This window comes from Silene latifolia, chromosome 3 (genome assembly GCF_048544455.1).
Source record: "Silene latifolia isolate original U9 population chromosome 3, ASM4854445v1, whole genome shotgun sequence".
NCBI lineage: Eukaryota > Viridiplantae > Streptophyta > Magnoliopsida > Caryophyllales > Caryophyllaceae > Silene > Silene latifolia.
Window position 1 is genome coordinate 87,349,418 of NC_133528.1, and position 13,353 is coordinate 87,362,770.

Consider the following 13,353-nt stretch of genomic DNA (forward strand, 5'->3'; position numbering starts at 1 on the left):
GGGTCGACTACGCCACATTCGAGGCATAAAGGAAATAGAAGACCGCATGGTATGATCTTTCTAAATCTCCTTCCTCGTTTTTATATGTTAATGACAATGTGGCTATCTTTTGATTGATGCAGTATGAACCAATGTGTTGCTAAGAGTTTACATCTAGATTATATGGCATTTTAGTTGATAGAAGCATATGCATTAGAGTTGTATATATGTTAGTTGCATCATGGCATGTAGTTGCATTTTAGAAAATTTTGTGAAAATGCCTATTTGGGAAGCTTGACAAGTGTATATAAGGCCCTTGTAGATAATCTTTCTTCTTGAGACTTTGTTTGCTAGAATACCCTCAAGACACCCTAGGATGTATCACGCTAGTATCTTTTGACCCATAGACTAAGGCCTAGTCAAGAGTACCTTGTGGTGTGATAACTCCTTGGCTACCGTTTATTCCAAGGTGACCCTTGATGCCATGCAACCGTTCTTACACTTCTATCATCATATTTTGTCAACAAAAAGGGAATGGGCACAAAAATTGTCAAGTTGAGTTCAAGCTATCAATGTCAAAAGTTTACAATTGCATCAAATGAAATGAGGAGCAAAAATAGACTCGTATACTTTAATAAAAGTACCCTTGCTACAAATGGGGTTACTTTGAAAAATGTTCAAAAATGCAAAATTGAAATTGCCAAGTATCAAAATGCCGAACATAAAAAATGCCAAGAAATGTCCTTCAATGTCAACATGTTACAAAAAATCGGGGGAAAAATAAACCCAAAAGCAAATTACCATCATGAAACTCATACACTTTGAATCCCTTTATCCTTAATGATCCTATCTTTGTTGCATGGTGGAGAGGGGACGACCCTTCTTCTTGTCTAGGCAAGAGGGGGAATTCCGAGATCCTACAGTGTTTTATAACACCATAGGGACTTGGCTGTTGACAAAAGTATTTAGCAATTGTGGACAAAGGTAACCTAGTTTAACACAACTTGGAGGTGACTTGTTTGTATCCTCTCGGACTTAGTAACTAGGAGAACCAATATCTATGATGGAGTGTGTGCCCTTGAATTGCTTCCCTAGTAGGTGATTTCCGCCGCTTAGATGAGGAAAGTGGATATTCTTTTGTTGATGCATCCATTATTTGTTTTGTGTGTTTAATGCTTGGATGTGTCTCCATTTTGGCAAGCCCCACCTTGCCTTGCAAGAAGACATCTTACCTCATGGATGTCTTATTGTGAGTTGAAGGGGCGGAGTGAGACCAGCTAATTGTCTCACATCGCTTATATTATTACTAGGATAGTTTAAATAAAGGTCTAGTTCTGGTCACCTCTTTACTCGGGACGAGCAAAAGTTCGGTTTGGGGATATTTGATGTGACTCCTATTTGCGCACATTTAGTCCCCTAACTAGCCTAGTTCCTATGCTTTTTAGTACGTATTAGGGTCGTTTCTTGTCTTTAGCCTCCTTATATGCATATTCTATGAGGTTTGTTGTCCTTTGTAGGAGAAGAGCACTAACTTGACTAGATGGAGTGAAGCGGAGCTAAATTGATTGCATATAACGACCAAGCACCAAAGATAAGGCTAGCACCAAAGGCCTAAGTCAATAAATCAAGTGAAATGGGCAATGATGAAGACCCCCACGACCCCTCAATGATCCCCACGGATCTTGAGGCAGTCACGAAAAGAGGAAGCCAAGCTGACCCTTGATCCGGGCGGGCGTCCCAAGACTGAGACCGGGCGTCCCAAGACTAAGACCGGGCGTCCCAAGCTCGGGACATGCGTCTCTCTCTACAGTATGAGTGTCCAAACATGAGCAACTCGTGAGGCACCTTGAGGACTTGCAAGGCACTAATCTTCTTCTTAGGGATATAATCGTCATTTAAGCCCTTAGTTAACCTAATTCTTGTACTACTATATATACCCCTCTTGTATTTAGAGAGGGACAAGTCCTCTTAGTGGAGGCTAAGTCCTCTTAGTGTAGGAAAAGCTTTCTTAGATTATATTAGGAGTATATTAGAATAGATTAATCTTTAACCATTCCACAAAATACACTTTAATCTTTCCTCAATTATTGTTCAAGATTTATTATTGGGTAATTGAAGATTATTGGGTTATTATTGGAGAATTGACAACTCTTCATCAATCAATCAAGTTTTCTTCTATTATTCTTTATTTCCACTTGTTCATCTTAAGATTGGTATAATTCCTTTACTCTTTACTTTATTGCTTATTGTTTTACTCTCCTATCATATTTATACTTGTTAAGATGATTGTCACCATTGTTAACATGTTTTCCATGATAATGAGTGAGTAGTTTCCTAACTAGGGATTAGTGGGGAATTAGGGGAGTTAATCATGGAAAAAAATTATGCTTAATGAGATCATATGAATGCTTGCTTATTATTTTCCAACTTATGCACATCTCATGTTTGATGAAATGCTTGATTGACAACCTAGCGTGTTTCTCTTATCCTTTCAACAAGACTTGTAAGACATAAACCAACTCAAGGCTTGTTAGACCATGCATATAGTTAATTAGGAAGAATTAAGTCAACTTGTAGGTGTTGTAAAGTCTTGACCGACTCGGCTCCGGGACCCAAATCTTCCTAGGACTCATTTATGTTATCTCACTATGAATAGGGAAAACCAAGTTGACTTGTAGGTGTTGTAAAGTCTTGACCTACTCGGCTCCGAGACCTAAGTTTCCCTAGGAATTGTAAGAGACAGACTAACTTGATTCCAACAATAATAATTGCTTGCATCTATATGATTCATCTATGCTATTTCACCATGATTCCCCTATGAACTCATAATTCCCTAGTATTGTTTATCATATGTATACACCCTTGTTTCTATTTACTTGTCTTGTTTTTGAATTGTTTACATTTCATTGTTGTAGCTTTGAACACAACTTCAACCTAAACTTATTGTGACACTAGCATAAATTGAGATAGATAGACTTAGAACCCAAAGCACACCGTCCTGTGGATCGACCTCGACTTAACCACTTACTAGTTGTTTGTTTGTTGAGATTATAAATGTGTTTGAGAGCGTGTGGCGACAACGCCTACATCAAATACCTCAGTTATTTCAGCTGTTGGGTACTCTATCGAGTAGGGCTTACTCTGTCAAGTAAGCCTTTGACGCGGTCTGGACAGTGTTCTGCTTCGTGGTTACTGGATCGAGTAAGGGCAACTCGATTGCGTAGCGGGTACTCGATTGAGTAAGTCGGGTTTTGCAGTTTTTTGGCCGGGTTTGATAGTAAGGTGTGAAGAGGTATATAAAGTTATTTCGACAGTTTCCTTTTACTTTTTACTTTTATTTTCTAAACTTTTTACAAAAGAAAAACAACGACGTTCTTCCTCTTCACTCTTTGCTATCAAATCAAGGCTAGGGTTGTCGGATTTCTGAGTTCATCGTACCTTTGTGATCGTCATCTTATGGGTAATGTATCTATATTGTTTTTATGTCAAATAGTTTATGTGGTTTAAACCCTAATTGGGTGATTGGGGATTTTTGGGAGCATTATGTTATAGATTTGTGATTACGTGATTTTGATTATAGGAGGTGATTTCGTAGAGGAAGGTTTTTTATCTGTTGCAATGATTGTTGGTGATATCGTCTCAAGTAGGGTTTCCCAACGCAGTTGACTGTGTAAATAATATAAGATGGCATGATTGTTTGATTGGCATGATTATTGTTATCGTTAATTGGAATTGGCTTGTTTACATTGGTATTGTGGATTGGTTGTTTGTTTGTCTATGGTTCGCGAAGTGCGCCCTCTGCTGAGTGGACTCACTTGCGGGAGTGGTATCACGCTCTTGATTCGCCCCTTGTGGTTCCCGTCACAAGGGGGATGTGCACATTAATGAACATGAGTTATTCGCTCTATGGTGTTGAGCAGGGCTTATGTGGTACTGTTGCGGTCCCCACTGGCGGCGATGAATATCTGTTGCGATGGATATTCTGACAGGGCTACACACTTTAGTGTGTAGTCAAATGATTGGTGAGGAGATGGAGTCATCACATATTAGGTCTTTAGTCTTCCATTGTGTTTGGTTAAGACAATTTTACTTAGTTGGTTTCCAGTTTTGAGAACAGTTGTATTTCACTTTCAGTTTTGGTTTTGATGTACGCATATTAAACTTTATACTTAAAATACGTTTCTTGATGGTCTCTTTTGATTATTATACCTCGGGTAACCGAGATGGTAGTATCTCCATGTGTTAGGGTGGTCTTGGTAAGGTACCTTGGTGTATGGGGGTGTTACACGACGTCTGGCAGAGGATCCGGTTAGCTTCTGGGCCCGGTACGTCTGGGTGTGTCCCGTTACCTGTTTGTGTGTTATGGTGTGGTGGACGTGTCCCTGGCACCGGTACTTGTGGGTACGTCTCGACGTGTCCCGGTACCGGTGGTTTTGGGTACGTCACAGCGTGTTCCGGTACCGGCGTGGTAGTTGTTTGATAGCATTTCATTTATGTCATAGTCATGTTGCATACTCACACACTTTGAGTTGTGTCTTACTTTATTTATTGAACTGGCCTGTTGTGTGTCTGTGTAATTGTCACTTATTTCCGAGGTGGCCTGTGTCGATCCATATGATATTTCCAATCATATGGGGAGCAGGTTGAGTACAGGTTTGCTTGTTTGACGTGATCGGGATTTTGGCCGCGCCTTGGACTCGAAGTCGAGTATCATAGCATAGATGACATAGATGGTAGTCGACTGGTAATTTTTATAGTTCACATTTATCATTTGTTTACATTTATGTAATCACTAAACCTGTTATTTATATATAAGTTACTTAATTGTAATTCCGATCTCACTGCCTCGAGAAACCGAGACGGTAACATCTCTCAATTACCTTGCGCAGGTAAGAAGGGGGTGTTACAAAGTGGTATCAGAGTGACGATTTTGGAACCTAAACCAATGAACCAAAATGAACCTACGTATGCATAATAAAATGAACCCGACATGAGTACAATGGGAGGTCGATTTTGGGTGAGTAGTGATGCGGTATGAAACTTTGTCGTCTAAGCTAACCGATCAAAACAGTATTTATAGACTAAACTAACTACTCTTAGTAGAGTGGCAAATAAAGGTCGGATCCAAAAGGACGGTTATTGAATCAAGTTATCGATTGTAGAGAGCCATGTCTTTAGGGTGTCACAATTTGGGCTGAGTTTGAGGTTTGCAATCTAGACTACTTAACAATGAAATGTAAAGAAATGAAAGCAAACAAGCAAAAGGGCAAATAGTGGTTTTTAAATAATTGATTAAGGCACTAGGGTTTCATTGATTCATAGGGGATTCATGGTGGCGATCATACAAACATGTTTACATAGTTGCAAGCAAATTATTGTTGTAGTGGAATCGAGTTAGTTTATGTCTTACAATTCCTAGGAAGATTTGGATCACGGAGCCGAGTTGGTCAAGACTGTACAACACCTACAAGTCGACTTAGTTTCTTCCTATTCAACTATATGCATGGTCTAACAAGCCTTGAGTTAGTTTATATCTTATAAGTCTTGTTGAATGGATAGGAGATTCATTAAAGGTTGTCACTCAAGAAATTCATCAAGCATAACACGTGCATAAGTTGAAACTATAACAAGCAAGCAATCTTATGAAAACATATTAGATTAAGTATGGATTTACCCCCATGTTTTAGTTCCCCTAATCCCCCATTAACCCTAGCTAGAAGACTACTCACTCATGGTCATGGTCAACATGCTAATAGGGGTGTCAATCATATTAACAAAGTTAAACATGGTGAATGAGTAAAGCAATAATTAATTAAGCATAGGGTAAAAGAGATTATACCAACTTAAGGATGATTCGAACAATAAGCAAAGAATAATAGAAGAACACTTGATGAATGATGAAGAGTTGTCAAGTCTTCAATAAACCCCAAATAATCTTCAAATTACCCAACTAAATCTCAGAACACTTGATTAAAGAGAAATTAAGATTTAATTAATATTGAATTGAGTAACTACAACTTGATTAGAAAGATCTACTAAACTAATTGGTAAATTAACTTGATTATCTATTGATAGAACTTGGTCACTAATCCCCTAAAACAATGGGGTATTTATACTAAGTACAAGAATTAGGGTAAATAAGGGCTTAAATGATGATTAAGTCCCTAAGAAGAAGATTAGTGCCTTGCAAAGCTCATAAGGAGCCGCCCGACTTGACCTTGAAGTAAGCTCGTGCTGCCCAGGGATCCGCTCGACTTGACCACGAGACTCCCGGATTGTGGCTTCGGATGCCCGTCCTGAGCTCAGGTCACCCGGATCTTTGATCAGCATTTATTATTCTTCTTTTGAGTGCCTAAGGATCCGTGGGGATCGTTGATGGGTCGTGGGGGTCTTCATCATTGCCCATTCTACTTGATTTATTCACTTAGGCCTTTAGTATTGGTCTCCTCTTAGATGTTTGGTCATTAGATGCACTCCATTTAGCTCCATTTTGCTCGATAAGTGCAAAGCTAGCAATCCTCTCCTACCAAGGACACAAAACCTCAAAGAATATGCAAAGTAGGTAACTAAAGATAAGAAACGACCCTAATAAGCACTAGAAAGCATAGGAACGAGACTAGTTCGGGGACTAAATGTGCACAAATATGAGTCACATTAAATATCCCCATACCAAACCTTTACTCGTCTCGAGTAAAGAGGTGACTAAAACTATGACCCTTATTATTAATACTAGCCGATGTGAGACAATTAGCGGGTCTCACTCCGCCCCTTCAACTCACAACAAGACACCTATGAGGTAAGACCTTCTTGCAAGGCAAGGTGGGGCTTGCCAAAATGGCGTTGCATCCTATCATTTAAGCACACAAGATCAAGTAAGGGATTCATCTACAAAAAGAATAGCCACTTTACTCATCTAAGTGGCGGAAATCATCAAAAGGGGAAGCAATCTAAGGGTACACATTCCATTGTAGATATTATTTCTCCAAGCTACTAAGTCCAAAAGGATACCAAAAAATCACCTCCAAGTTGTGTTAAACTAGGGTACTCTCATCGACAATCGCTAAATGCTCTCGTCAAGAGTAGACTCCCTATTGGTGTTAGAAACACTGTAGGATCGCGGAATTCCCCCTCTTGCCTAGACAAGAAGAAGGGCCGTCCCCTCTCCACCATGCAACAAAGAAAGGATCATCAATGGATAAAAGGGATCATTATGTTTTGAGTTTCACAATGGTAGTTTGCTTTTGATTTGTTTTTCCACTCAAATCGTTTGTGGCATTTGACTTTTGAGAACATTTCTTTGCCATTTTTGATGTTTTGCAATTTGATACTTGGCAAATTTTTCAATCTTTGCATTCTTTTTAAACATTTCAAAGTGACTCTATATTGTAGCAAGGGTACTTTTATTGAAGCATAGGAGTCTATTTTTGCTCCTCTTTTCATTGATGCAATTTGCAAACTTTTTTATTTTCCCTTTGGTACTTCTGACTCAAATTGGAGATTATTGTGCCCATTCCCTTTTTGTTGGCAAAACATGATGATAGAAATGAAAGAGCGGTTACATGGTTTCAAAGGTCACCTTGGAATAAATGGTAGTCAAGGAGTCATCATACCACAAGGTACTCTTCACTAGGCCTTAGTCCATGGGCAAAAAAATACTAGTATGACACATCGTAGGGTGTCTTGAGGGTATTCTAGCAAACAAAGTCTCAAGAAGAAGAATTATCTACAAGGGCCTACACACACTTGCCAAGCTTCTTTTTTTTTTTTGGTGAAAATGTAAGTCATTATATTAAACAAACCATCAACATTTTACAACATTCCTCAAGATTAGGCTAAACTCCTAATCAAACTAGAATGTTTATCTTGCACATGCTTACTAACAATACTACGAATACGAAGACAAATCTCTTTCCTAATGCATTTAACTAAACCCCCAGGATGAACAAGGCAACCGTCATGTAAACAGCGATTTCTTGCCTCCCAAATATGATAAATCAATCCGCAGATGGCCGCACCAACAATCTTCTTGAATAACAACGACCTGAATCTGCGAGTACTCCACCACCTAGCAGTATTCTGACACGGGATATCCACCCCCAACCAAGCTGAGACCAAATGCACACACCTGACACTATACTCACAATCAAAAAACAAATGAGTGTGAGACTCATTTACCAGATCACACAGAAGACAAACAGGAGGTACAGGGAGAGCTCTTCTTATTAGCCTGTCACGAGTCAGCAGCCTGCATTGCAGACTAAGCCAGGCTATAAACTGATGCTTACGCAAAGCAATCCTCGTCCAAACCAGATGATGCCAAGTAACCTCATTCACCTCAGGTAGAAGCCAGTTATACCCTTCCTGCACAGAGTATTGCTTGCCCTGACTGATCCACCCATCATCACAATACCCTACTTTCATCCTATCCTTAACCCTGCACAACCATTTCCAAGCCCAGCTAGCAGAAAGAGGAGGTTTATACAGTCGCCAGTCTTGCCCTTTCATATAAATTGCATTAATCCACTTAACCCAAAGGTGATCCTTTTTAGAAGCAATCCACCAGATATACTTCCCAATGGCTGCAATATTCCACAATTGAGAATTGAGAAGACCCAAACCACCATTCTTTTTTGGCATACACACTTTCTCCCATGCCACAAAGGGAGCTTTATCATAGTGCTCAGTGCCTTGCCAAAGGAAATTCCTGCACACTGGACAGTTTTGGGGAGCACAAAAATCCTGGCCCAGTAGTTATGTAACTGAGACAAGACAGATTGAACTAACACTAGTCTACCCCCATAGGAGAGTTTCCTAGCACCCAAAGCTCTGATTCTCCCAACAATCCTCTCAACCAAAATAGCACAATCCAGAACTGAAAGCTTCTTAGAAGTTATAGGCACTCCCAAGTATCTAAACGGTAGTCTGGCTATGCTCATTCCAGTAATGTCCAAAATAGCAGCTTTGGTAGAATCATCCACCCCATTCATGCAAATATTAGATTTGTTGACATTCATTTGAAGACCTGTAGCTTTGGAGAACTGAGCAAATGCTTCAAGGAGAGTTGAGACAGAATGTTTACTCCCATGGCAGAAAAGAAGCAAGTCATCCGCAAAACAAAGATGAGTCAACTTGATCCTCCCACACAGAGAATGAAATTTAAACCCCGGCCTCTCTTGAGCAACAACAAGGAGTCTGCTTAAATACTCCATACACAAAGTGAAAAGCAAAGGCGACATGGGATCCCCTTGCCTTAAGCCTCTCTTTCCTTTAAAGTAGCCAAAAGTATCTCCATTAAGGGCAATGGAAAATGAAGTGGTAGTAACACACTCCATCACCCATTCAATAAACCGCGGGGAAGCCCAAAGCAAGCATCATGCCCCTTACAAACTCCCATTCCACACTATCATACGCTTTTTGCAAATCAATCTTCATCATAACCCTAGGGGAGCACGTCTTCCTACCATACAATTTAACCAAATCTTGACATATTAAGATATTTTCAACAATATCTCTCCCCTTCACAAACGCACTTTGATTACTACTCACAATATCAGGTAGAACACAACTCAACCTATTACACAGCAGCTTAGTAATGCATTTATACACCACATTGCAGCACGCAATTGGGCGAAATTGAGTAACCAAAGTGGGCATCTCCACCTTAGGAATAAGTGTCAAAATAGTGTGATTCACCTGCTTCAACAATTTCCCATGATCAAAAAAATCCATCACAGCTCGAGTAACAGATCCCCAGTCACCTCCCGGGAATCTTTAAAGAACTTTGGAGCAACCATCCTGGACCAGCAGCTTTAGTTCCAGGAATGGACATCATTGCAGCTTTAACTTCATCAGGAGTGACAGGCTTGAGCAGAATAGACAAATGAGCATCCTGCACAACCCCCCCCCCTTTGAATCACTTGAGCATCAACCTGTGTCACCTCTTGAGCAGAACCCAACAAATCTTTATAATACTGTTCAAATGCTCTATTAATAGCATCAGGCTCATCATGAAGAACATTCAAATTATCAGTAATCTGGAACACTTTGTTAACAGCTCGCCTTCGTTTAATTGCTGCATGAAAAAACGCAGTATTATCATCCCCTTCCTCTATCCACTGCATATTAGCCTTTTGACTCAGGAACTGTTGTTTTGCTTTAAGCAGTTTAGCCACCTCCTTAGCAGTCACTCTCTCATTTTCACACAGCATATTATCCAAAGGATTCTTGTGCAACTCCTCTTGCATACATAACAGTGCCTTCTGAGCAACATTATAGGTATGTTCAATGTTCTGAAACCCAACCTTATTCAACTCCTTCAGTGGATACTTTAGCATTTTCAATTTAGTAGCCAACTGGAACATAGGTGTCCCCTGAATCCCCACACTCCAAGTCTGATCAACTACCTCCTTGAATTGCTCATCCAAAGACCACATATTAAAATATTTAAATGGTCTAGGCTTCTTCCTTACCTGCTCCATCAGGCTAATGATACAGGGAGAATGATCATAAAGCCCCTCAGGCAAGAAATTAGCCAAACTATCAGCATACTCCAAACACCATTCATCGTTCCCCATAACCCTATCAATCCTGCTAAACACCCTAGAGCCCACCTCTTGCTTATTATTCCAAGTAAAGAAAGCTCCAATGGTTTTCAGAGTGTGAAGGCCACAGGAATGACTAGTCTCCTGAAACTTTTTAATCTCAGCCCAGCTAATATCAGAACCAATCCTCTCATCTGGGAACATCACATTGTTAAAGTCACCCATGACAATCCAAGGCTTAGGACCCCTCTGAGCATGCCTCAGCAAAGCTGCCCATAATGCCCCTCTCTCCACCAACTTATTAAAACCATACACAAGAGTGGCATTAAACTTACCACCTCTAACATTATCCAGAACTTCAGCAAATATGGTTTGAGAAGTAGTCTCAACCACATTCACAGTAAACAAATTGGGATTCCACAATAGCCAAATTCTACCTCCTCTATGACTAGAATTATTAGTGCAAATAGACCAATCCTTACAGATATTATTATGAACTTTATTCCAATTACTACATTTAACCCTCGTCTCAAGAAGACCAAACAACCCAATATTATTCTGATAGAGGAACCACTTAATGTCCTTTTGTTTTATCAGGCTGTTTAATCCCCTTACATTCCAAAATCCCAAATTAACCATTATCCATAGTAGTGGGCACAGTCCCCTTCCCATCCAATTTTCTCAGAGACACCTGTATAGCAGAATTTAAGGCATCCATAAACGTAAAACCAGGCCCCCTAGAAGTACTAGGCTCATCCGGACCAGTCCTAGCAATCCTAGATAAGATTCTAGCTGGAGTAGGGAAAGTAGCCTTCCTCACCTGAGGCATAAGAGGAGTAACTTGCCAAGCTTCTCAACTACACATTTTGACAAATTTTTTCCTAATATGCAACTACATACCATGATGCAACTAGCATACATACAACCTAATACAAATGCTACTATCACTAGTATGTCATATAGTCTAAATGCAACTCCTATAATCACATTGTCTTGTACCGCATCAAACAAAAAGAAGCCACATTGTCATTAACATATAAGAAGAAAAATGAGGTTTGGAAAGATCATACCATGCGGTATTCATATTCCTCATGCCTTGAATGTGGCGTAGTCAGTCCAATGTGATAAGAGTGAAAAACAAACAACAAATATATACAATATATGCATTTCTATACTACAAAAGGGAAGAACATGTTTTTGGAATTTTGAAATTTTTCAAATTTTTATCATTTTTTGAAAAAGTGTTAGAAGGTGTTAGAATTCCTCATCCCCACACATAGAATGGACATTGTCCCCAATGGACAAAACAATAGGGAATTGGGCAAATGCAATGATATGGAATGCATGATTCTACACTAAATGCAAGCTATATGGAATATATTACAATGTAATTTAAACTAAGCTAAACTATATGAGGCATGCTTTCTATTGTTCGGAGAGCTAATTTGAATTAAATTGCATTCCCTATGTATGAACTTTCCCAAACCGGACAAAACACTATTGCTAGTGCAAAAAGAAGGGAAGTTCATTCACAAAGCATGAAATGCAATGCATGAATGAAGATTGTCAATTTGGATTCTTTGTAGTGGGATCAAAAAGATAAACACCTCAATGTGACCGAGGTGGCAGTCCTTTGAGTGGTGCTAGGACTCCAAACTCAAAACTACCAAGAGTCCAAAGTGACTCTCTAAATGATACAAGTTAAAAATTATACAAGTAATAGAAACACGAGACAAAAACAAAGCAAAAGGAAGGGTAGGAGACTCAAAACGGAATAGGTTAATACTAGTATAAGCCATCAACCCCGCATTGTGATGTCCTCCTTCAAGCTTTTTCAACCATCAATTGTCGATCATCGCGACATCATCATCATCTACCTCCATGGATCCCGAGGTCTCACCATCATCTTCTTCACTAGAATTAGAACCTTTCTCTTCCTCACTATCATCATGGCAAGACCCACTACCTTCCTCGCTCTCATCATCAACATCCTCCTCTCTCCTTGTTTCCCGATCATCCCTTTCTTCATCTTGAGAAGCATTAGGAAACAACACTTTCCTATCCACCCAATTTGGCAAAGAACTCGAAGGATCAAGGAGTCCTTGCCTAGCAAGATGTAAGAGAGGTGGATATTGGGCGTAGTAGGCATTCACCCGATCATTGTATGCTTCCTTATGCATATGTTGAATTAATTGTGTCAAATAGTCTTTGCCCACCATAACATTACTCGGTTTGAACTCGCAGAGGAGGGCTCTTCAATTGGATTTTGTTGTTGCTTGATGATGTGCTCGGCACTTTCGGAAATGGGAATAAGGTAGTTGGTTCGGCAGGTGGATATGTGATAGATCTTGCTTGGTAGAACAATTGAATTGGCTTCCTTGATGAGTCACTCATACTTATGGTCTAAGTTTTCATGCTTGACCCATTGAAATTTGTCGATCAAATTGCTCATATCAAGAAGGTGGCTTCCTTAAACCGATTTGTAAGTGTTATCTTTGTTGAAATCCGGGTTTAAATGCCTTGCCAATCTCATCACCAAGCCTCCATTAACGATGAAAGCCACGCCATATTTACCATTCTCAATGTCCAACCATCTCTTGATCAATAATTGAAGAACATTGTACTCACTTTTGGATTTACCACCAACATTCAAAAATGACTCAAGGTAGACAAAGTCTAATTCGGTTAAGTGATTGGCTTCCTTTCTAGCAATCAAAGTGTTAGCTACGAACTTGTGCCCAAACCTAATACCCGTATGATGAATGTACAAGGCATGTCACTCCTTGAAAGTAGAGAACTCATGGCCGGAGATGGATTGCCAAAGGGGTTTGGC